The sequence below is a fragment of the Solenopsis invicta genome, chromosome 11, assembly GCF_016802725.1.
Source record: "Solenopsis invicta isolate M01_SB chromosome 11, UNIL_Sinv_3.0, whole genome shotgun sequence".
Lineage (NCBI taxonomy): Eukaryota > Metazoa > Arthropoda > Insecta > Hymenoptera > Formicidae > Solenopsis > Solenopsis invicta.
Window position 1 is genome coordinate 8,300,771 of NC_052674.1, and position 24,886 is coordinate 8,325,656.

At 38.6% G+C, this 24,886-nt stretch overlaps 1 protein-coding gene across 2 annotated transcripts in view; it reads left to right on the forward strand.

Annotated features, from left to right (window-relative positions):
- Window positions 1-817: 817 nt before the first annotated feature.
- LOC105208063 (early growth response protein 1) overlaps window positions 818-24,886 on the forward strand; it is a 70,294-nt gene continuing 46,225 nt past the window's right edge. The window contains exon 1 of one of the 2 annotated variants that reach the window (XM_011177816.3): window positions 818-2,115. The gene's annotated coding sequence lies outside the window, so the exon portion shown is untranslated. Of the gene's footprint in view, window positions 2,116-21,889; window positions 23,243-24,886 lie in introns of those variants that run through there. The other variant, XM_039454773.1, reaches the window with a different exon arrangement.

Here is a 24,886-nt window from a genome sequence, read left to right on the forward strand (position 1 = left end):
TAGACATTCTGTCAAAAGTCAATTATACAAATGTATCTGTCTGTGCCTATTCTACAATTTATTTATCTTTCCTGAAAGAAGCATTTTTGTACCGAAAGAGATCAATGCAATAACACCTATTCTATAAATAACTATTCGAATAAAACTGATGTAACCTCAGATTATTCACGTCTCGGTCATGCGTTGGTCATAGTGTCATTAAGTTGTTGAGTCTGCGAAATCTGCATAAAGCGTATCTACGCTTGCGTGAGGCACATTGAGAGGTTTCAAAGGTAAATGTACATTTCAAGGAAGAGAGAAGCCAAAGTAGAGCCTTTTTGCAAGTCGAACAAGACTCTACGAACGGTGTATGAAACGCACGAGAAACCGGAGTATCGCGTGTAATCGAAGAAGATGGAGAAGCACACGATTCGCGAATGAGAGGCTGAGACCGATGGAGAGAATGGAGTAGAAAAAGAGAGAATGAGCAAAGACGTGTCCGAGGCGGAGGGAAGAGAGGGTGCCCCATGAAAGGGGAGACCCCGGAGGAACGAGGGGAGACTATGTGTGCCCCACTCTCGCTGATCCTCTCTCTCCCTACCAAGGCTCGTGTCGCGTGTCTCATCTCCCACTTTTCTCCTACCGACACGTACACCGACACCATCACCGTCGCTGCCGCAAATCCGATGTACCCACACGCGCGATCGCGCGCGTCTATGTGTGCATCTGCAAGTGGTTCTGTTGTAGTTGGTCGCGCGGTACCCCCGCGCATTCGTTCCGATGGAAAATGCAATATCCTATCGACGTAAGAGAAAGAGAGAGAGAGAGAGAGAAATAGGGTGGCCCGTGTGGGTTTGGAGGGGGACGAGGGATAGAAGGGTACTGTCACGTATGTCGGAGATGCATATGGGCGCGCGCGCGCATTACGGTGTGACGGTGACCACGCATGTAGTGGAAATGGTGGAGAGACCCCGTCGGAAGAGAGGAACGAGAGGACGAGAGAAGAAACGAAGGAGAGAGAGGTGAGACTTCTCCTCAGGGGCCTTAGTCGCCGACTGTCCGCTACTACGCGCGGTGTTAACACCACTATCGTCGTCATCATCCGACCCCTCTCTCTCTCTTTCCTTCGTTCTACCTATCCCTCCCACTCCGCCCTCTCTCTTTCCCTCTCACCTGTTGCGGCGCACCCCCTTTGATCCAGTCGTTTTCGTGCGCCCCGCATGAAGATCGCGCTTCGCAGCAACGCGACGCGCATTACCTCATTCAGTATCCTTGGAGGAACTATCACGTGTTCTACAAACAGCCAGAGCACGACCGGATCGGAGAGATCTTGAAAAGAAAGATCCTCGCGAAGAGAGGACGTCGATACCGATTGTTTCGCTTCTGGATTAATCGAATCGTGGATTTCGATCGAAGACAAGCTCCAACCGTAAACTCTCATCACGATAGAAAATTATTACCTGTGAGGGAATAGTCTCGAGAAAGAACTTTCAAGAATTACGGAGAAGTCATAGTCACGATTGAGTTATTAGACTGAATGATACAATGTCGGGTCGACGGTTGTAATCGTTCGAAACTTCGTGGACTCGGTTTGTCTGTTTACGAGTTACATATCAATCTAAGATCAATAAATCCAAGACACGACGACCGTGGATGTGGAAAGTGCCGAGCGCGGAGTATAAACAAGATTATTATACTCCCCCTACATTCAAGAGGAATCTCCGAGTATATTTTCAGATATACGTATGTATTTAACTCGATATCGTATTTATCGTTGAAAGTATCCTTGAAACTATCATGTGAATTCATGTGAATTATGAAACAGCAATCGCGGCTCAAATTGGACAATTTATGAGAGATAAGCTTGTCCAAAGCTTGATGACGAAAAAAATATTGCCGATCAACTTGTGACCGTGTCGGTTCCGTAGCAATTAGTGTACAAACTTTCCATAAGAATAGAAGTTGACTCGCTTGGAAAGTGTGTTTCGAAAAGTGTCAGACAAATGCATAATATGAATCTCAAGTGAAGTGGTGTGTTAGCTACGAAGTGTACTGGCATCGAAAGGTGTTTTCCATCTCGCCGTCACCATTGAACGACCGTCGATAAACGGATTCACGCTGCCATCTGCACGAGAGGTGAGATCGTCGCGAAGCATGATTCCTTATCAGAAATTTTATCAAATTTATGTATCATTAATTTTCTCATAAATCAGACTCTACTTATATGAATAAAAAAAGGAAGAGATGTTAAGTTATTCAAAGTAGAACATTCGATCGCTTCTTATTTCTAGTCTGCTAAACGTGTTTCTGCTGTACATTTTAATTGAAAAAACAAACTTTGCGACTTAATAATAGACAAGTGCTGTATTAAATTGCCTCATATTTAATCCACAAAATACAGGACTAAATTAGCGATTGAAAAGTGTGATGGTAATTTATTTAATAAATCTAACGATTGCAATTATTAGCATTCTATCACAATTGCATCAATATTGATGTGATGACTGTGCAAATTTATTCAACTGTCGCATATTTTTTCATCTATTCATCATTTATCGAATCTAAGTTATTTACCTAAATTTCATAACATTAAAAACGAAAAGAAAAAGAGGAATTCTAACATTATAAAACGCTTAAACTTACTCGGGTCATCAGAGATTATCCGTGGAAGATATCACAAAAGTTTGTACACTAATTGCTACGGAATAGTGGCGGTGACGTACAATGCAACGAATGTCATTAGAGAGAAATGATCATTTATCTTATCAGAGATCGTTAGTACGGCGCAGTGTCTATATATATCGTTCCTAAATATTTATTAACTCTTCCTCCGCGTTGACAATTAAATAGATTCTCTTTGTCCCGTTTGTATGCATACGCGTCACAGAACTCGGACGTCATCCCCAGCCCAGGAACAACGGGGCCCGACTGTAAAGCTGTCAGCGTGAACGATAAGCGAACGTTAACTGTATGAGCGCCCCGTCAACAAAACTTGCGTTTGGTAAAAATAAACTTTCGAATGATATCATTTATGAAGAGAATGTGTACCGAGAGTACAAATCTCTCGTCCGCACTCGCGTGCGCGCGTTTAACGAGCGGTAATAAAAATATCTAATAAGCTACCGCCACAATAATTAATTCCGGCAATAGCATTAATCGTTGCCATCGAAGCGGCAATTATTTTTAAACGTACTGCCGTTACGCATTTCGTCGTAAAATCAGCTATACTGCCGATGCTTTTTCTACCCAATATCCAATAGCGATGTAAAACGCCGATTCTCTCGAAAAGCGAAGCACGCATTTACCGCGCGTCTATAAACAGAGTCTATCTTCGGAGCATTCGGCCCAAGATAAAAGTATTATCTGAGATAATCTTTACACGTACTATTATATATTTTAATTAAGGAAATAACTGTGCTGCATTTATATTAGAATATAATTTTAAATTAAGACACACACACACACATACAAGTGGGTGTTGTTAAACATATTGTAGACTTGCATATGTGTATTGATTTAGTCACTTTATTGTCGCTTTCTCAGAGGATCCTAATTCGCAAGATAGACATTGCTTTCATCACTTGCAAAAAATGACTCGATATTCTGCTCGGAGACTTTTCGCCGTAAGTTATGGCAGACACGCGGGGTATCACATAAATCACGCATGAGTATGCGGAATAAAAGGAAAAGAAGTGAGAGGTAGACACTGCATCTAATGTAGATACACTATCGCACAATAACAGTAGCGCGTACACGTTGGCACACGCGCACGATTCGGTACTTACATAATTCGCGCATGTTACAAGTAGTAACGCGGGTAGCCGACATGCAATCCGCTCATTCTTTCGCGGTTGAGAACTGATTGCATTTGAGATACGGGCCAGACGGGTAGCCCGTAAGAATACGTCAGCACAAACAGCTCCAGGAAAATAGACCACTCCTTCGCTCTGCTGCGCGAAAATCACCTTTTAACCTCGGATGTAATATCTACTTTAGATATCTATATCTTCATATTGCTTTAATATAAACAGAGATGATGGAAACAGGTTTATATCATACATTTCAATTGCTGTGATGCATGCGTTTAATTTTCATACATCTCATTATACCTCCTCTCTGACCCTTCTGTCAGGAGGAAAAATAGAATCGGTTCAAAGAATTTTCCATATCTTTTGAATTTATTTTAAATTTAAATAATTAGCATTTAACAGCTTACCACACGATGTTTTTACAATATTTTAGTCAAGCGATTTTTTATTGATTTTCGAGAAAAGTAAAACATGCCTAATTTTGCAATACAAGGTACAACAAATCAATATTTTTCATTTTTATCAATGTGAAAATATAGGACATTGTTATGTTAAGTTATCGCATTTAATAGATTTGCAATCTGAATGAAGACCGCAAAGACTTTAGAATCCAGTTACTATTACCACACTCATAATACCAGTTACATACATTCGTGAGAGTATTTATTGCCGTCCGCGCATATTGTTTAATCGCAATTTCCACCCTCACGATTTGCAACGCAACCTTGGCATGTGCGACTAAAGCACGTATTCGCAGGACAAATTCTTGCATAATATTCACCATAATAGCACTCGAAGAACATGCTACAAGTGTATATTTTGTAAGATATTTTACAATTAGATCGCGGCGCATCGCTTTGAGGACAAGAAGCGCACCCGGCAAACTCTGGCCAATCGCAAATCCCAAAATGTCTATTGTAGTGCAGTCTTGTATTCGAATTTGCGATCGGAGGGCAATGTTGCAAGACTCTTTTACCCAAAAAGCACTTATAGAACTTCGTACAATTGGTTTCATGTGGAAGATTGATCGTCACGTTTGTTTCTGAATCTGGACATTTTATCGGAATGTCCCCCATGTCATAGAATTTTTTCTTCCAAGTCAATTGTTTAGATTGAACATCCTTTGCAGTAATCTCCATCCAAAATGCCAGGAAAGCAATGACAATTACGTATATTCCTGTATCGAACAAAGTTATTGTTAGGATGTCAACTGCAGTATAGATTGTGGTATAGATGATTTTGATTTCAATCAAATGTCAATTTTTGTAAATTTGAATCAATAACAATTTTTATCATATACAATATAAGTGTATCTCCATCGTTTTATTTTAATAATCTCATTATACAAAAATACGTTAAACACTCACCTTTCATCGCCTACTATGAATTCAGTTCAAAATATTGAAAAAAAAAAAAGATAAATTGTTATATTAACACCTTTCTCATTCACTTAAATATGGATCTACTAGTTATAATTGAACGAATCGGCTTTTTACATGCATTATCACGAAACACGAGGACAGATTATCAGATCGATACATATCTTATTTCTTTCTATCTCTATAAACAGGCATTATTTCTATTATTTTTTAGAAAAATCTTTATACTATCAAATTAAATTAAATTCAAATTGATTAAGATTCTCAAACCGAGAGTCTTTATCTCTAGTTCGAGTGAGGAGAGTGAGCATTAAATAACACATTTGTAACGCTGAAAAAGTTTTCAAAGAAAGTCGAAACATTCGTACATACTAGGAAGAATAAAATTCTAGAAGAAGAAATTGTTTTAATTTTTGCTCACCGTTAACCGCGCTGACTCTAATTTTCCCTTATTATATATTATATTTTCCCTTATTACACTATCAAATTAACATTATAAGTAATAAGTAATAAGTAATTTTTGCACGTCAACCGCAAATCAAGAGCTTATGACTCAGAAAGTGGGAATTATTAGATTTTGTATCATGAAAGTCCTATCATTAATCTCTAAATTGGAATCAGTGAAATTTTACTGCTAAGTTATGTAACTACTTCAATCAGTAATACATATACTGTCTATTAGTAATAATATATTAATTCCAATCAAACAAGTACCCCCCTTTTAATCAGAATCACTAAAAGACAAGATAGTCAATGATAATTGTAGTTATAAATGTAGTACTGTAAATTACACTGAATAATGCACTGATTCCAATTTAGAGAATAAGTTTGATTAAATCAAGCTTGATTTATAAATATTATTGATAAGAGATACTTAATAATAATAATAATTTAAAAAGATACAAATGTGACTCTTATTACTTTCAGATGTTAGATAATAATCGAAACTTGTGAAACTTTTCATCGTTCTACAAATTTTTAATACATAAATTTTCCGTTGTTGCGTTGTGATTCAAAGGTAATGAATTCTTAAATTAAATATAATCTTTTATCGTCGGTCAAAATCTTGAAATTCTGCATCATTAATCAACCTATGCTTATAACATTATCAAAGCACATAATCTGCATTTCTAATACGATGTAAAAGAAGGAAAAATTAGTTCGAATGAGGAGTTCTCGCGTATATTCCGATAAGACGAACAAGCGTGTAATCGGTTAATCCTACGCGGGCACAGCGGGATATCTCCGTACCAACAGAAGAGACAGAAACATTTACAATACAGGAGACAATAAATCAATATTTTCTATTGTTATTAATATGAAAATATAGGGCATTGAGTTATGTCAGAAGTATCGCATCTATTATATTTGCAATCCAAATGAGGACCGCAAAGACTTTAGAATCCAGTCACTATTGCCACACTTATAATACCAGTTACATTCGTGAGGGTATTTATTGCCATCCGCGTATATTGTTTATTTGCAATTTCCACCCTCACGATGTGCAACGCAACCTTGGCATGTGCGACTAAAGCACGTAGGCGGAGGACACTCTCTCACAAATTTTATGCTGTGTATGCACTCGAAGTACAAGCGACAAGTGTCTACTTCGCTAGATATTTTATGTCTTGACGCAATTACGTTATTTGGATGACAATAAGCGCAACCAATATATAATGGCAAATAGCAAGTCCCAAAGTATTTATCATAGCGCAGTCTTTTATACGGATCTTTATTCAAAATCTGAGGATAATTTTGCACAATTCTTTTACCCCAAACACATCTATATAATACTTTGTGCAATCAGTTTCGTGTGGAAGGGTAATCGTGTTTATTTCTGGGGGGACATTTTATTGGAACGTCATCATAGAATTGTTTAGAATGATCTTTCTTCGCAGTAATCTCAGTCCAACATACTAAAAAAGCAATGGCAATTACTCCTGTATCGAATGTATTCCTGTATCGAATGAAGTTATTGTTAGAATGTTAATTATTGCTGTACAGATTGTAATATAGATGATTTTGATTTTAATTAAAATCAATTTTTGTAAATTTAAATCAATAAAAGTTTTCATCATATACAATATAAATATCTCCATCGTTTTATTTTAATAAATTAATCTCATTATACAGAAATACGTTAAACACTCATAAACTTTTATCATTTATTATATACTCGTATTCAGTCCAAGATGTTGAAAAAAAGATATATCGTTATATTAATACCCTTCTCATCCACTTAAATGCGGATCTACTAGTTAAAATCGAACGAATCAGCTTTTTATATCGTGAAATACAAGGACAGATTATCAGATCAATACATATCTTATTTCTTGCTATCTCTAAATAGGTATTGTCTCTCATGTCATAGAAAAATCTGTGTACTATCAAATGAAATTAAATTCAAATTGATTGAGATTCTCAAATCGAGAGTCTTTATTCCTAGTTTAAGTGAGGGATACATTAAGTAACAAATTTGTAACGTTGAGGAAATCTCCAAAGAAAGTCGAGACGTTCGCATATGTATACTTGAGAAAGATAAAATTTTAGAAGAATAATCCGCTGACTCTAATTTTCCCTTATTATATTGTGTTTTTTAACTATCCAATTTACATTATAAGTAATTTTTACAAATCAACCGTGAATCAAGAGCTTATGACTCAGAAAGTGGGAATTATTAGATTTTATATCATAGAATACTTATCATTACTCTCTAAATCGGAATCGGTGAAATCTTATTGATTAGCGCTATACTTACATAACTACTTCAATCAGTAATACACGTACTGTCTATTAATAATAATATATTGATTCCAATTAGTCAAGTACCCCCCTCTTAATCGGAATCACTGAAAGACACTGATAGTCATAATTAAGTGATAATTATAATTATTATAAATGTAGTACTGCAAATTACTGAATAATACACTGATTATAAATTAGAGAGTAAGTTTGATTAAAGCTCAAGCATAAGTATAAATTTTATTAATAAGATAAACTTAATAATAATAATAATAATAATAATTTTAAAAAATACAAAGATGACTTTCAGATGTCAGATAATAATCAAAATTTAGGAAACTTTTTATCTATAAATTCTTAATACAAATATTTTCTGTTGTTGCGTGGTGATTCAAAAAATTTTTAAATTAGATACCTAATCTTTTATTATTAGTCAAAATCTTGAAATTCTGCATTATCAACCTTTGCTTATAACATTATCACATGATCTGCATTTCTAATACGATGCAAAAGAAGGAAAAATTAATTCGAATAAGGATTTCTCGCATACATCCGGACGAACAAGTGTGTAATCGGTTAATCCTACGCGGGCACAGCGGGATATCTCCGTGCCAAGGAAGAAACAGTTGGAATGATACTAAAATACAACAAGATACGGTCAACTCGTTGCCGTTGTCGAGAAATTCTAATCCAACATCGTCACGCGGTAACATTGTAACCCCGACCCGATATTCCGGTAGCATAACAAGTAGTTGGCCGTTCTGCAAGCGGCATTCGTTGTTATACTGTGTGCAATGCGTAAAATAGTCTCATCTTATGTAAACGAAATCATGTAAACCTGAATTTATTATTATATACGTAGAAATCATGTCGCTTTATATAATTTTATAAAATCTTTGTTGAATTTACATAAGGTAAAAAGCATGTATGATATATGTATATCATCCTCTAACAACCATTGAATTATTAAAAAGAAAATAAAAATACGAAAATAAAATTAGGTTACAGAATTATGAGCATATTAGATGTTCTAAAGTTAAGCCAAGTATTATATATGAATGCTATTGCTTGATTCTATAAGTGGCATGAAATTATTATCATTTATCAAGTATTGCGACAATTATTGTAAATAAAAAATAAAATAATTTTCATTTAGAATAATGTTAATATTATAAAAATTGAATTTTGTTCAGAAAAAAAAACTAGAATTATATAATTAATAATATTCTTAAAAAATATTCTTTAACGTACATATATATATATATGTAAATTTTACTTCTCGCGATTATCACAGTACTTGATAAATAATAATAGTCTCACACTATGAATATATACATACATATTCTCCTCGAAGGAATTTCTACATCGATTGATTTGTTATTTGCGTTTTGCCATCGCTGTACATAAACAAAACTGTAAACGCGAAATACAATGAAGTGAAAGTAGCTTCAAGAGATTGGACTTGTTTCACCGGATCTATTATTCTTGATTTATTGGCCATGTTATGACGGCGGTGGCGTTCGATACGAAGTTTGTTTGCAATACATCAAAACACTAAAGAAATTCCAACATTGCCAATGTAATAGCAATGCTAGTTGACGATTGAATACGCTACGATAATATATGCAATACTATGAAAATATCTAATACGTCCACCGCATACATCCGTGCGTTATGCATAAAATTTAATATTTTCACAATTGCAATTTTCAATAGTTCTCTATATTAAAATGCAAAATTGATTTTGCATTTTACGTATAATTTAAATAGTAATTATACGTAACTTAATTTATATAAAAATTAAGAAAAAAAATTAAATTATTTAGTCGTCGGTTTTGTCTATTATGCTATTATATCTTGATGTTTTATGACTTTCCCAATAAAACACAATTTTTATATTATTTATATAATCCAACGAGACGGATCTACGTTTGCAATTCCAAGGACAACGAAACAAAATCGCAAGTTTCAATATGGCCTGTTATACAGATACCATTCGATCATAAATCCCCACGCAATTCCGGTTATCGCATCGAAGTAGACTGCCGCTCGGCGGCAATTTGTTATCGGCCGATTTATTGCATTTCAGCGGCTGTCGCGGTACGTCGTCGTGGCAAACGAAAGTATCTATTCAGGATTGCGATTTCTGTCGACAGAGTATGTCAATGTGCAGTGAAGAAATACCAGCGCACTACGCCATAACCCTCTGGTCGCCGTACGTACCAGTAGCATAGCAACTAGGGGCTGGATGTACCGACCTCATTGTATATACGCATCATATATCACTGTGTAACTCTCGCATGCCCGAACTCGCACGCACGCACGCACGTACGTACGAACATACGCACGCATGCACATACGTACGGGTGCCTAGGGGCTGGATTATGTGCACGCGTTATACGTATAAATATGTTCCACGTAGCGATCATATGCGCGCGAGCAATATACGTGCGTGTATGCGCCTGCCCTAAAGGAGACAGATGCGTAGCGCGCACGCATTTGCGTCCCGGCACGCGAGCACCCTCTTTTCTCTCGCACTACAGACTTGCCGAACGATTCCGCCATCAGTCAATAAAACGTCAATGGTGCATCTTGCAATGCATATAAACTGTATAAACGAGGGGAAATTCACAGCCGGCATTGGTGTACAAAATTTCGGCAGTGGACTGCCGAAAAAAGTAAGCAGTGACCTATAATATTGACGGCATTGTCGTCAGTGGTTGGGAAGTGGTGAGCTCACTTCAGAGTCGGTTTTTCGATCATGGGGTTGAGCACAAAAATTTTTGAATACTTCGGGAAAGCTTTAGAATTCTTGTGCAGGCATTGGCGTATGATAATGGGCACGCGGTAGTGTTAATAATTGCATGGCATTGCCTTAATTTTAATATAGGATTGACGGCATTGTAGGCATTGACTAACAATAAGCATTGTCAGCAGTGTACAAAAATGTCGGCAGTGTTTTACAGCAATGCCAAAAATCGGCATTGGTGTACAAAATTTTGGGTTGTGAATTCCCCCTCGTGTATAAATTGTATGAACGATCTGTGTTTTTCGATATTTATATAAACAAAAAATAGTTTTTTAAAAGCACATTACAACAATATAATGTTCTTGCATTTAAGTGGAAGTTTTAGACGCGTAATGAGAGAAAAAATTGTAAAAAAAGTTAATTAATGTAAGAAAGATAATTCACTGGGCAAAAAATACTTGAGTAAGGTATTGCATTCTCTTTATAAATCAAACTTTGTATCACAACTTAACAGTGAACGGTTATTACAACAAAATAAATGTAAAAAAAATAAATATAAAATATATATTTTATTGTGATAACTGTTCACTGTTGAGTTGTGATACAAATTTTGATTTATAAAGAAAATACAATATTTTACCAAAGTATTTTTGGCTATCTATCCCTTGTAACCGTGTTTACCGTACGTCCAACGGTAAAGTTGACATTAATAAAATATTATATATAACAATAATTTCTGTAATCCATGTTTCACATAGATTACAGCCTATTCTGCTCAACCAACAAAATAAAAAAGTCAACAATATAGTGGACCTACTACGCGCGCGCTAACTTTCAATCTTCCAATATTTTTTTTATGGACTAACGAAAAATTAGACCTGTCACATGTGTTCATGTTTAAGCAGACCTAAACGCGGACATTTTTTTTTTCGCGAAATTCGTGTCCATTTTGTACGATTTCCTCGTTAGATATACACGTTCGTCGTGATCATTGTCGGAAGGATCATCTGGTTTACACATAGAAAGATCCGTACGTCCAAGAGTGACACGTGCCACAGGAATCGCAACTTTGGTAGAGCAGCTGGCGAGACAAGCCAAAAGAAACATCGAGGAGTTCCCTAGTCTAGACCTAGATCCGTCTCTAGACGATCAGATGGACGGCAAGCAAACGGACAAACGGAAGGGAAGGGAAGGAGGGAGAGATAGATCGCCAGACGTGAGGCCCAAAGATCACGACGATGGTAGCACGTGCCCCATTCAAGACGCCGTCTTGCTGCTAGGGGCCTTCCACCCTCGTAACTTAGCCTCACCTAATCCAACCTCCTTCTCTAGCCCAGGGCTATTCAACCGGTGACGAGGTGAGCTCTTTGTGACCTGAGTTCGATCAAAGTAGCGCTAGTACTGATTCAGCCGCCGCGCCGTCTCGTTTTTCTTTCACGCTTTTTTATCGAGCCACACATCAGGAAGTTATAACGTCCGCTGCCTTTCGACGGAGCCTACGAGGCCCTTCGAACTTAAGACGGCTAATCAGCGCGAAATAAAAGAACAGGGAACAATAATAAAGATTGGGTAGTGTGAGGTTTCTACTTTCGGTACGTAACTCTTGAAACTTTAACACTTTTAAAGACCACGACGACTCGCGAAGAAAAAAAACATGAGTTTTTTTTGCCAAAGCATGTAAAATGCCGATATGTATGTACATACATTGTAACAAATAAACTTAGTTTCACAGTTACAAGACTATGTACATATATTGATTTTTTAATCACGATTCAATATTATCAAAGATAATGATAAGCGAATATAAAAAAACAACCAGAGAAAGTATGATAAACGATCATTTGTCAAATCTGTTGTAGAAGCCGCAAGTTGACATACATCCTGTCGCTTTATTCTGAACGTTCACCCAACTGTGTCTCCATTTTCCCTTTTCTTCAAAGAAAATCCGACTTTCCAATAGTAAGTGCCAATTTGTCAGAGGCTCGCAGACAAACGGACATTTAGCACGCGTAACCGCCCCCGCACATAAATCAGGAAAAGAATATTAGCTTTTAGAACGTTTACACGCCCTTCAGAACCCTACAGGGGATTGCTTTCACTGCCTCTTGTAAACTCAGTGGCTATAAAGATTCAGAAGCTTTTTAGAAACTTTGACTTTTCTTTCGAAATAGAAAAGAGAGAATAGGAGGACCAACGAAGATGGACCACCCGTTGTTCCTGTTTGCACCATTTAAGGACAATGGTACACAAGCTACGCGCCTTGAAACTGCAACGGACATCGTCGTCCCGTTCAAAGAACCGTAAAGATCACCCGCAATAGAAAAAGAGAGAAAGAAGAACGATGAAAACCGACTAAAAGAGCGTAAACCTTCCTAACACCAGGTCAGGCTTTTTTCTTCTAGAGGCGTGTCATCACCATGGTCATAATTCCCCAATTTGGCCAATACAAGGAACTCTTTTTTTTATCTTTTAATTTAATGCATTAGGCATCATTTCGCATGGTAATCCGTAACATTTAGGAATTGTAAATATCAAAATTCAAATATTCACATTTATACTTTTCTTTTATAAGATATATACTTTTTTTAATTTAATACACAATACTTCTCATTAATCGTATCATGCTTCAATATTTGATAAAAGTATAATTTTCCATTAATTTACTGGTTAATTTCCATTAAGTTATGCATTACACACTTTATTCTTCTTTTATTTAGACATTAATAATTAAAGTTAAAATTAAATTAATTACAGGATATAATACATAACAATTAACAAATTATAGAAGTATAAATTTTTCCGTTTTTTTTTTAATATTTAATCATTCCTAATATTTTCTTCTCATAATTTTAATTTTATTCATCTAGAATTTATAGTTATTGTCAAGCATATTAATACTCAAGCTATTTGAAAAATAAAGCGGCAGGTTAGTAAAACGATCAATAATGCGTTTTAAGGATCATCATTTTTGTTGCATATCGTTAAACCTCTCATGTAGTAGCCAGTAGTCCGGGAATAATGGCGATGGTCTCTCATTAGTTCTCGGAACACTAAATCCGTCCGTCTAATTACATAGCGGCCAAGGCAAGTCTCGCATGAAAACGACCGCGCGAAGCAACGATGCCGTAAGAATTTCTCTCCGAGATCTCAAAGTATAGGCATTTTTGATACCATTCCACATTAGCTATTATTATTGCATAATTGTTTCACATAAAATATAAAGGCTATAATATTTTAACTTAACAATTGCAACAATTCACAAACAAGAGAATCCTCTATTACATAAAACACTTATTTAATGTGATAGAGTAAAAATGCACAGACAATTATAGAAAGATGCAAAAATTTAAAATAAAGAATTATTTTTTTTTTTTTATTTTACATATTGCCGATATTTTGTGCTAAACATTCGTTCTGCGTTATAATAGGTATGTATCATGCTTGCATGACGCGTCGCTACTGGACGCTACCGCGTTAGCGTAGCGGCGGTGAACCAATTCAGGTTTCTTTGGGGCCCGACTTCTCTTTTCACGTCGTCTCGAAAGGAGAGCTCGATATTCTTTCAGAAGAGCGATAAAGGTTTCGCGCGCCCGGGTGCACGCTGAAAGGAGGACTCTCGCAGCGTGTGAAACCATCGGCGCGATCTGCCGCGGGCGATCGTTAATAATAAGGCTTCATTATGGCCCGCGAAGCAACAGTACATGGCGTGTACAATTACGCGTCAATTCTGTCAACGTATATCGTCACACACGTCGCGGGATACCTATACTATTTCTGAAAAGAATTGCAATACACTCACGCGATACACACGTACGCTGTGGTGTCCAAGTTTCTTAGAACATATTTTTTTTTTCAATCTAAAGCATAATTCCAGATCCTTCCTGATCACGCAAACCACTCCAACGTTCGCAAAAAATATCATCTTTTATTGAAGAAAGTCGTACAATCTAATCATCACAATTAACACTTATAGTTTCTTTAAATATATTTTAAGTGCATTAATTGTTCTACTTTTGCACAACTTGAATTTACTCAAAATTTTAAGTATGTTTCTAATTTTAAAATATATTTATACCTTTTTATAATTTATATACACTACGAGAAAAAACTACTACATTTTAATAAGCATTTGTTTCAATATTTGCAATAAAAATATTTATTAAATGTAAATAAGAATTTGTTTAGTACAAGAATCACTAATGTAATTTAGCTATCATTTTTTTCATTGAATAAATGTTTATGTATCGTAAATAAATGTTTCGTTGCAAGTATAAAAATAAATTTTTTTTGTCGGTGCCTCTTTAGATTCTTGAGCAGTTAAAAACGAAATTTGAAGTCGCTTAAACTTTAAACATTTGCAAAAGAAAGAAAGGACAGTTTTTCTTTTTTTCCCCAGATACTCCCTAAAAAAATTTTCTCAGAGCATTGATATCACGGATGAGTAAGTAATTATCCTCGCAGATCCTTCGATTCCTAGTAGAAGTAGACGTAACGTAACATGACGGGGCGACTCGGCATCGCGCACCTCTCGCGAAAGATACAAATTGAGATAGCTGCATCGCACAGAGGGCTACATCGCACCCCTGCGGCTTCGTTGTTCCTGTACCATTGTCTCGTGAATATGTGTACGGTGAGGGGGCGGTGGGGGACCTAAAAGGCACGTACACGCGTGGTTTACACGCGGAGTACAAGGCAAGCTGCAACAGCGAGCGTCTCGTCATAACGGTCGCCGACGAGGTCACGGGGAATACGGGCGACAGGACAGGCAGCCAGCCCGAGGGCCATTATTGTGTGCGGACGACGATCTTTATATGAGATCTTACACGGGGTCCTACGGGGCCCCTTTTTCGCCCCGCGCCGTACGCCCATAGCAGTGCGGAGGGTGCTGCGGTTTCACTATTTTTCTCTCTTTCTCTCTCTCTCTTTCTCTCATCAATCCCGCCCGTTCTTTCGTGCACTGGGGCTCTGTGTAATCTCTTTCTTCGTACTCCCGGGTACCCCCTCTTTGCTTTATAAATCTCTTTAGACGTTGAAAAACGTTATATTACGTGAAGAAAGAAGGGTTTGATGACTCGGAGAAAAGTCGCCAGCTAATAATCTGCGACTTCATTAATTGTAAGTTAATTCTAAACAGATGATATTTAACACACTCTTCTCTGCCTTTAATTGTTTATTCTGATTATGTAAAAATGTTTATTAAAACCTTCATCTTCGAAGTATAATTATTACCGCATCTTTTTTTTAAGAAGAGAAATAAACAGTAACACGTTAGAGTTTTACAAAATCTTTCTGTGTTCTTATATCATACTTTCTGGATCTTATTTCAATTTAGATTTATCTAATTTCCAACGTTACTCCAACACTTGTAATTATCTTTAAATTAAATTACGTAGCGAGAGGGTCCAGAGTAAAACAAATATCGTCTCTATCTCTCGTCATCATCACGTCTATCCTTTAAAATTCCACGCTCGCAATTAATTTTCGCAACGACGGAAATGTCCTGCGTAAAAAGAAACCTATATAATTTCTTACTCACTGAACCATTATTTATGTTACATAATTGATGTTACAATCTTGTACATAAATACATATATTCGCATCTAGATTCTACCAGGAATATATCTCCTCGAGAATAAATCGTGTTCTCTTCCTCTCTCTCTCTCTCTCTCTCTCTCTATTTCTCTATTCCTTTCCATTCTCAGTGTCGCGGTAGAAACAGAAACACACACTCAAGCGGCAACGGTGGCGAGAGCATATGGTAGGGGCAAATCCTAATGAGGATTCCCTCTCTACACTGGCAACAGGCCGACCGGCGCAAAGTAAATGAGCAGGTGCCTCTGGTATGCGCCCCGCCTACGCTTTCCACTCCGCTCCTCGTTCTCCACACACGTCTCTCAGAGTCTTTTCTTTTTTTTTCTCTCTCTCTCTCTCTCTTCTTGCGCGCTCGTGATGGGAGATTGCGTGGAAAAATGGTCGCCGCGCCCGACAAATTATTCGTTTTCCTCCGCAGCCTTTCCACGCCGACCTATCCCCTTTCCTACAAACGCGACCAGACACGACCGTATTAGGGTGCATTAGGAAAGCCAACGTCATAATTCACGCTCGAATTCTCGGTGTTCCGCTTCGCCACGTTTGGGAACCTGTTGCGCTACGCGTTGTTGTGTCGTAGGTGGATCGCGTAAATTACTTCTGTATTCCGTGTGCCACTTTCATGACGCAGGCATTAAGTTTCCTCTGTCCTCTTTACGTTATTTCTATGGCCCGTGTACTAATCCGTATATTTATGATTCCCAAGCAGCGCTCGACCTTTCCATTATATTACTTTACAAGTTTATTCCACGGATATATTAAAGACGAAATTATGTTTGTATAGATAGATACTGCATTTCCAAAAAGAAAGAGAAATTCACACTTATAAAATGGCTATTTTGAAGTTAATCGAGATAATTACAGAATATATATTGATTTGAATTTCTAACTAAATAAAATAACTCTAACTGTATGTAATCATACCGTAACATTATAGAATAATATAAATAGCTCATTTTTAAATAGTTCTCTTCAGCGACAGCAAAATATATAATGAACACTTCTTTCGGTACTTTTCGGTACTTTCGGTACTTTTCGGTACTTTCGGTACTTTCGGTACTCCAATTATTTTTTTAATTTTCTGACTTGTGGTTGGTTATATAATCGTGTATCGAAATACGAGTGTACGAAATCCGGATCTGTCCCTTCTTTCAACGAAAGCGATCGAAGGGCAGGAGTTTTTAGATAAATCGACATGTAATCCCCTTATCTGTTCAATCACGAATGACGAATCGACGGGACGGTCGTTAGACTTTCAACCTTGAAGAGAGACCTTCCGAAGGTGAGCAGAGGCGGTGACACGGCTGGCTAAATCGGGAGGAGAGTTCTCGGAGCAAGACTCCTCTCTTCTAGTCGTACGTGCCCGCGAAGAGGTCTTCGAGACAGAGCAAACGCGCGCGCTTTTTTAATACCCGTAGTCGTGCATGCTCAGTTGCGTGCTCGCGCATGAACGCGCGCTCGCGCGTACGTACCTGCACGTGTTTGCTTAAAATCTTGACGCATGACCGACCGTTTGATTTGTTTTTCCTTCCTCAGGGCCGGTAGTACAGACACTTGCACGAAACTAAAATGTCGGCCAGAAGATTTCAATTTTCTAATAATACCTAAGATATTTTTTTCTACCATGGAAACAGACATCTTTTCATTATATAAATGCTAATATCAAAATTTTATTTAATCGTTAACATGTCAAAAAATCATCTCTTGATTCACGTAAAAAAGTGTTCTTTTCAATCAAAAAACATAAATAATTTTTTATATGTAATATAGTAATTACCTAATCAGAGCAACAGGTCAGAGCAACATCAAAATGACATTAAAATGAATGGTGACTGAGCAAAAAGTGACTCCTAATAATCATTTTGGAACGATTTTGACGCTATTTTAAGGCTTAATTGTTTTTCTACCTGAGTATTATTTGATAAAATTCTTTTTGTTTCTGCATGTGTGCAATTAAAAAAAAAAAATTAGATTTTTTATGATCAAGGTTTAATTTGGATCCACAGTTGCATGAATTAATGTACAATTATCCAAGTGACGCTATTGAATGCAGTAATTTAAATGACAATGCAAAAGTCTTATTAATCTCGAGATGCACGAATCCGATCCTGTATGATTTCTGGAAGAGAAAAGTCACCGTCCGTCCTTCGTCGATCGTACACTACTGGCGACCTTAACGACGTATACGTCTCACTCTGTTCGTCTTCCAAAGTTATCGTATCTTCTCTCGCCTCTCGGAAAAGGACGAACACCTCCCTACCGGACCTTCCTTCGCCGCGGTATGTAAATACGAGAAACGAGAAGGCTCCTCATCTCGACGACCGACCGCGGTGCATCGTATCGTATTCCGCAGCCATTTGTCTTCGCGATCCGGGATTACGTTACCACGATGATACACGATGACATTTATTTCGGGATTTGTTCGGCTCGGGCCGTGGTCCTTTCCTACCCGGGAATCCTTCGTGAATACTCCTTTCGTCGCGAGCCACGCGTGTTTGTGCACGGCCGGAATCGTGCGAAATAAATGCTCGAGAAAGGCATTTTCTTAAAAATTATTCCCACACATTATCATATATAAAATTGAGACAAGATTCATCTAATTAAGAAGCTTATTAGTAAAATATAAAAATAGATACAATAGCACTAATTTGACTTTCTACGAAATGTGAGAATTCCATAATAAAACGGAGAAATAATGAAAATTAGATCATTAAATCTGGGATTTAAGAAATCTAACCTTCTTGAACATTGAATCATCTAAAATCGTGTAGCGGTTTACGTGTAGATCTGTTACCGATACCGTGTTCTCTCGTCACGCAACAGATTAGCAAAATCTGATATAACGTGACATTACGAGCGCGAAGATTCTGTAAACGCAGATGCCGTTACGAAATCCTAACGTAACGCGCGCGAGTTCCCTAAAAAGGGAGCGCATGGCGGAGATCAAACAGCTGGATCATCTCGTGCGTGCCTTTAGGTAAGGATCTCTTTCTTGCGGGAAAGGTGGGTATATACCCAGGTGCAAAGCTCGAAAGGCGTGCGTCACAATGCGAGTATGTACGCACGCGTGGTTTGTGCGATGTGACGTGAAAGTCGCGAATAAAAAAAAAAGAAAAAAAAGAAGTGCAGTCTCTTTGCGTTAATATGAGTCAATGACCGTTTCCTACCTTCCCGGAAAGTGCATTCAAAAGCAGGAAATCCCCAAGGAGCACAATCTAGTGGCATAATAGTTACAGACATAATTATATACAACTTTCTTTAAAACTTTTTAACTTTTCTTACTACGACTCAAAAGTGCAGATAGTAACGTCATTAAAATTTTATACAAGACGGCATATAACGAGTCGTACAGACGTTACAAAATCTTAAAACGAATATAACGACTAACGGCTAATTCTTACGTAGTCGTAATAGACGTTATAAAACTTCAAATCGTGTCTAACTGTATAATTGACATTAACTTTTTAGTCGTATAATTTGTCAGTATATAAAATGTACAAACGTTTGATGGAGTTGTAAAAACTTTCTTGTAACCTTGTGCTCCTTGTGTCTATATTTACGAAAGCCATTTACCACCAAAAAAATGTAATTATAAATAGATATCTTATACATGGAATTAAAATGAATTCAAACATAATAATGTATAGTAATAAAAACTAAAAATTATATTTTATAACAAAAACGCAGAACTTAAAAAAAGAAGTAATTACTTTCAACCATGTATCTGAATGGATTCAGCAAATTAGCAATTGCGAAATTATTGGCACACTGATACACTTTTTCCTCAGATCTATCTTTTAATAGAAATGCATATAGATTCAACGTGGTTATTTTCTAATGAACAATCATTCATCAGTGCATCCATCTTACTGCATTTTTCTAATCGAGAAATGTAGGAATTGCTTCAAGGAAGTGGTAATCAGAATAACGCAAATTGCATCAGTCACTTCATACCTGACAAAGAGATCAGGGCGATCTATATGTGTTGTGCGCGCGTTGTGTCGCATGCTCCAACCTGTAATTACGTTAGATTTTACGGACCGGCCGGCGCGACGACGAGATGCGTGGGCACACACGCACTGTGGAGAAAATACCGCGCCGTGTGGATCGTTTCGAAAGTGCAACGGTTTCTAAGAGGCGTTAGACCCGACCCGGGCTCATTAAGGCTAATGACGTAGATCGCGCAATTATTCCAATAAGCGATGGCCCGGCCCGAGCTTCTAACCTATCAATTTGTTATAATTACAACGCGAAAGAAAAGTGAGAGTATAAAAGTACAAGTATATGTATATATATAAAAAATATGGTTTTAGTCTTACGTATTTACTAAATTACAAGCTTCTCGATCATACGAGCATCGCCAAGGTAAGACAAATCGCGATTCGTGATTGCGAACGTGGAATGTATCACGATTCACACGAGACTACTGACCTCATCTTTGTAGAGCTAGGATTAATATCGACAAATTATCATTAGATTTGCGTGATTCATAAGTCATTTTATGACGATTATAAATTGAGTAATCGTGATTTTTTTTTTAGTAGAATCCGTAATAACGGACCGTGTTTGACTACTCGCCTCAATAGCGAGTGATAAATTAAAGAGCGAGTTTCTTGTTAGGCACGTATTTTATTTGACATGGGCAATAATTCCACGTATTATGCGCGAGAGGAGGAAATGGACGACGTTAAATTTGTATTCGCGGCACGCGAGTTCCTAAAATAAATCAACTTCGACTATTTCGCGCTTTACGGTTCTCCATCTGGCATTAGGTCGCCGCCGCGGCGGCTTCTTCGGTAGAAAAAAAGAAAAAAATGAAAAGAGGAAAAAGACAAATACGAACGTCTAGAAAAAATTCAAACGGTCGAGCAGCCACTTAGCGAGTACTCTCGACATGGTGGACACGTGTCTAAAGTGTGGCCGGAGCCACAACCACGTGTCAATATCTCAAGGGGCATTTGTTTACAAAAGTCGTACAAAGAGAGGACGACGCGTCAGGTATTTTTATCAGAAACTTTCCAAAAGGTTATATTTGAGTTTCTGCGTTCGCGGAACGGAGCGGATGTTCCAAATTTGTCGAGCAACTTGCTTATGACTCTATTCTCAAAAGAATGCTGCTAAGCAGAATGTACTTGATAAAATGTTCCTTAGTAAACTACAAATTAATTAAATTCGTTGAACGACGTCGGCAAAGATATTGGCATCCGGAACGTCGTTAGACGTCTATCAAAGCTTGCTTGAAAAAAAAAAATGGTGATTGCAAGACGGCGGTGCGTTAGCGATAACGATGGTCCGATGGTTCTTTAATAAAATCATCCGATAAAAAGAAAATTTTTTCAGCGTTATCTATTGGAAAGCTTAGAGTCATCCAGCGATAGTCTAAGCGCTATGCAGCGCGTGCAACGCCAAGAAAACGCCAGTTTTCTTATCAAAGTGGCCGTGCGTGCGTGTGTGCACGCACCCTTGGACGCGTGGGCAGTCCCGGTGAGATAGCTCTTTCTCTTTTCTCTCTCCTTCATTCTACATGTCGCGTGCAACCCCGTCCTCTCTCTCTCGTCCCTCCGTACGTCGTTCTCGCTCTCGGTCACCCTTGGCTACCTCGCCAGTAAAAACAGCGTGAACTGGTCGGTCGCGTGCACGAGGTAGGGAGATAGGCGTGGTTCGACGTTCGTACGTGCACCCACGCGCGATGGTGTGCGTGCGCGTACCTCGCGCCTATTGCTCTCGGTTAGGCTGACGCGACGCCTAAGAGAGGGGACCGGTCTTCGAAGCCGGAGAGCTGGTACCGAAGAGTCGAGCTGGTGGGGCCAGCTGGCACGGGTTAAACATCGAACGGCGGAGGGGACCTAAGGTCCGTGGGACATGAAAGTCAGTGGGGGATGCCGCGCACGTGGAGAGAGGGACGGAGGGTGGTGAACGCGGCCGAAGGTGAAACTTCCGAGCCGCCGCAGTCTCGCAGTCGGCGCGAGACCGCGCTACAGAAAGGATCGCCGTGTTGTCGGCTGTGTGCGAGCGTGCGCCACGTTCTTTCTCCTTCTCCGAAGTGTCTAACGCGCTCTCTCCCTCGCCCCTCGTTCTTTCACCCTCGCGCGCGCGACAGTGAGAGAGAGAAAGAGAGACAGAGAGAGAGAGAGAGAGACGTACGAGGAGTCATCGAAGCGCGAAAGGGGTTGTCCCCACCAGAGGGTTGTTTTCCGCGAGAAGACTGTGTAAAAAGCGCGCCAGCGCGTGGTGCGATCGTCCGTCGCACGAAGGATCGTCGTGGGACAATTAAAGTTTGCTTCTGTCGAGCACATCGATAGTAGCTGTCACGCGTGACATCCCGACGGACTAGAGAATTCTGTGATCTCGATGTGCCTGATTGATCTCGCTAGCCGGCCGCAGTGTTAATTGTGTCCCGCGCGATCGAATTTCCGATCTAAGGATACTTAAGAAAGAGAGAGAGAGAGAGAGAGAGAGGAAGGGAGAAAATTTAACGATCTTCAAATGCGTGGGAGAAAACATCGTCATCGAGAGGAGTAGTGTGCCATTCCCGATCTCGACGCCGGAGCGTCCGTTCATCACACGTGAGCGAAAGGCGGAGGCTGTGAAGTGCCGCCGTTCGGAGAGATCGGCAAAATTTCTGTGTGTATGTGCTAATGCAATGTGATCGACGCTCGCTCGTCGAGCGATCACGCAGCTTGCCGTTGTTGTTCGTTGTTATTTCCGTTGTATATCGACTCGAGTGTTGTTCCGACGGTATTAACGCCGCGAACTGTGCGCCCGCACGACGACACGGCCCGGACGTTCGATTGTTGCTGTGATAAAGAGAGGAAGAGGATGGTCTCTGTATAAGCTAAGTTCAGTGCCTGCTGTATTGTGATTTGTGACTATAAGGAGATAGATAAGAGAGGAGGGGTGTCCGGTACGCCGATTAAAGTGTCCCAAGGTAGAGGAGGTAGAGGAGGTTGAATCTCCGGAGGCTCGGATGCGCGGCAGCCCCTAACTGTTACCCGGTAAGCGACGATCCGATCTTGCCACCCTTTATCGGTGAAAGCACGCCGCGACGTGCCCCATCGTAATTATCGATGCTTATCGTGAGGTCTGACTCTAGTTGGATTAGATTAGACGATCGCGAACATTGCTGGTTGGAAAAGCAGTGTTTCCTTAATAGTGAATATTCCACAGCATTAAATATTGACTTAACGATATTTGATTTTGTGTCGTAATGACTCATAACATACCGCTGGTCTCTTCGATTTTAGTTTTGATGTGAAGAAAATTCTATACGGAAAAACTTGCTACGAATATTTTCTTAATGATTTTAATAGAGCTTGCGCCCGTCACATGTAACGTGGAAAATAATATTTTTTGCGGGAAAAAAATATCATTTTTTATAAACCCATTTTATACGAGAAAAAAAAATTGAATGAAAGATGTCATACCATGTTTTACAGTACTAAGGGTCACTTTACAGTACAGTATCGTGCAATTTTCCTCTTTGCAAGAGAGAGAGAGAGAGAGTACACTATCTACGATGTTATAAAAATGTCACGTTAATCGAGGGTTACTGCAGTGTCACAGGCGTGCGCTATATCGAAACTCGGTTAACGGAATAATATTTCGTTGTAGTTTTATTCGCTGCAACTTTGTTGCTTGCTCTATTAATGTCACGACTTTAATCGCTGCTCCCATTGCACGTTGAAAGAGAGAGATGGACAAAAAACAAAGCCGATTAAACAAAAACTCGAAGAGTTACACATTTTTACCGGATAGTTTGTAAATTGGAGTATTAATGTGCCGCAAGTGATCGCCGCTTAGCGCGTTAAACGAGATTGAAAGAAGCCCTCACAGAGGAATCGAGAGAGATAATAATCGCGCGACAAACTGCCATTTAATATCAAAGCCGCTTCTTCCACCCTCGTTGACACTAGAATGCGTTTATAATCGATCTCACAGAAGCCAGTTTTCCTTCGTTGTCACGTGCGAGGGCGGTTTTAACATCGTTACGCCGCGCTCGTCGAAGCGTCGCGGCGCTAAGCGTCGGAAGTGGAGCGGACACGCGTGGTAAAGTAAATACGTGCGAGGCGTGTTCTCGACTACTCTTTTTCACGCTCGACCTTTTCCGCCTCGCGGTTGAAATTTTAAATGCACGCCAGATCGATGCAGAAGTTTGAAAACGCGAGTGGAAAATATTTATATCATTCCTCGATCGTTGACGTAGAGACAACATAATTCAATATGTTGCTATCTCCCAAATTGTCTGTGTACGCGAAAAGAAATTAAAAAGAAAATCTTGCAGATTTTAAATAAACATCTTTAAATGATATAGTGCAAATGAGCACTTCAAATTACTATATTTTCCCTAGGCTTTGTTTCACTGGTATAAGCTAAGCTCTCGTGTATAAAGAATCAAAATCACGAGCAGTAGTTTAGTGTTGAGATGTGTGAAAAATTTGGCAAGAACATTGACCGATTATCACTCGAAATTTCTTAATTTCGCAATTTACCGATTTGATCTACATAATGTATGATACAGCAGTACCAAGAATAAATCATGATCAAGAATCATACTTTTTCTCTCTTGCTAAATATACTACTCTGTAATCCAGATATATGTATATAATATACTAATGTTATCGCAGGTCTCGCATTAATTT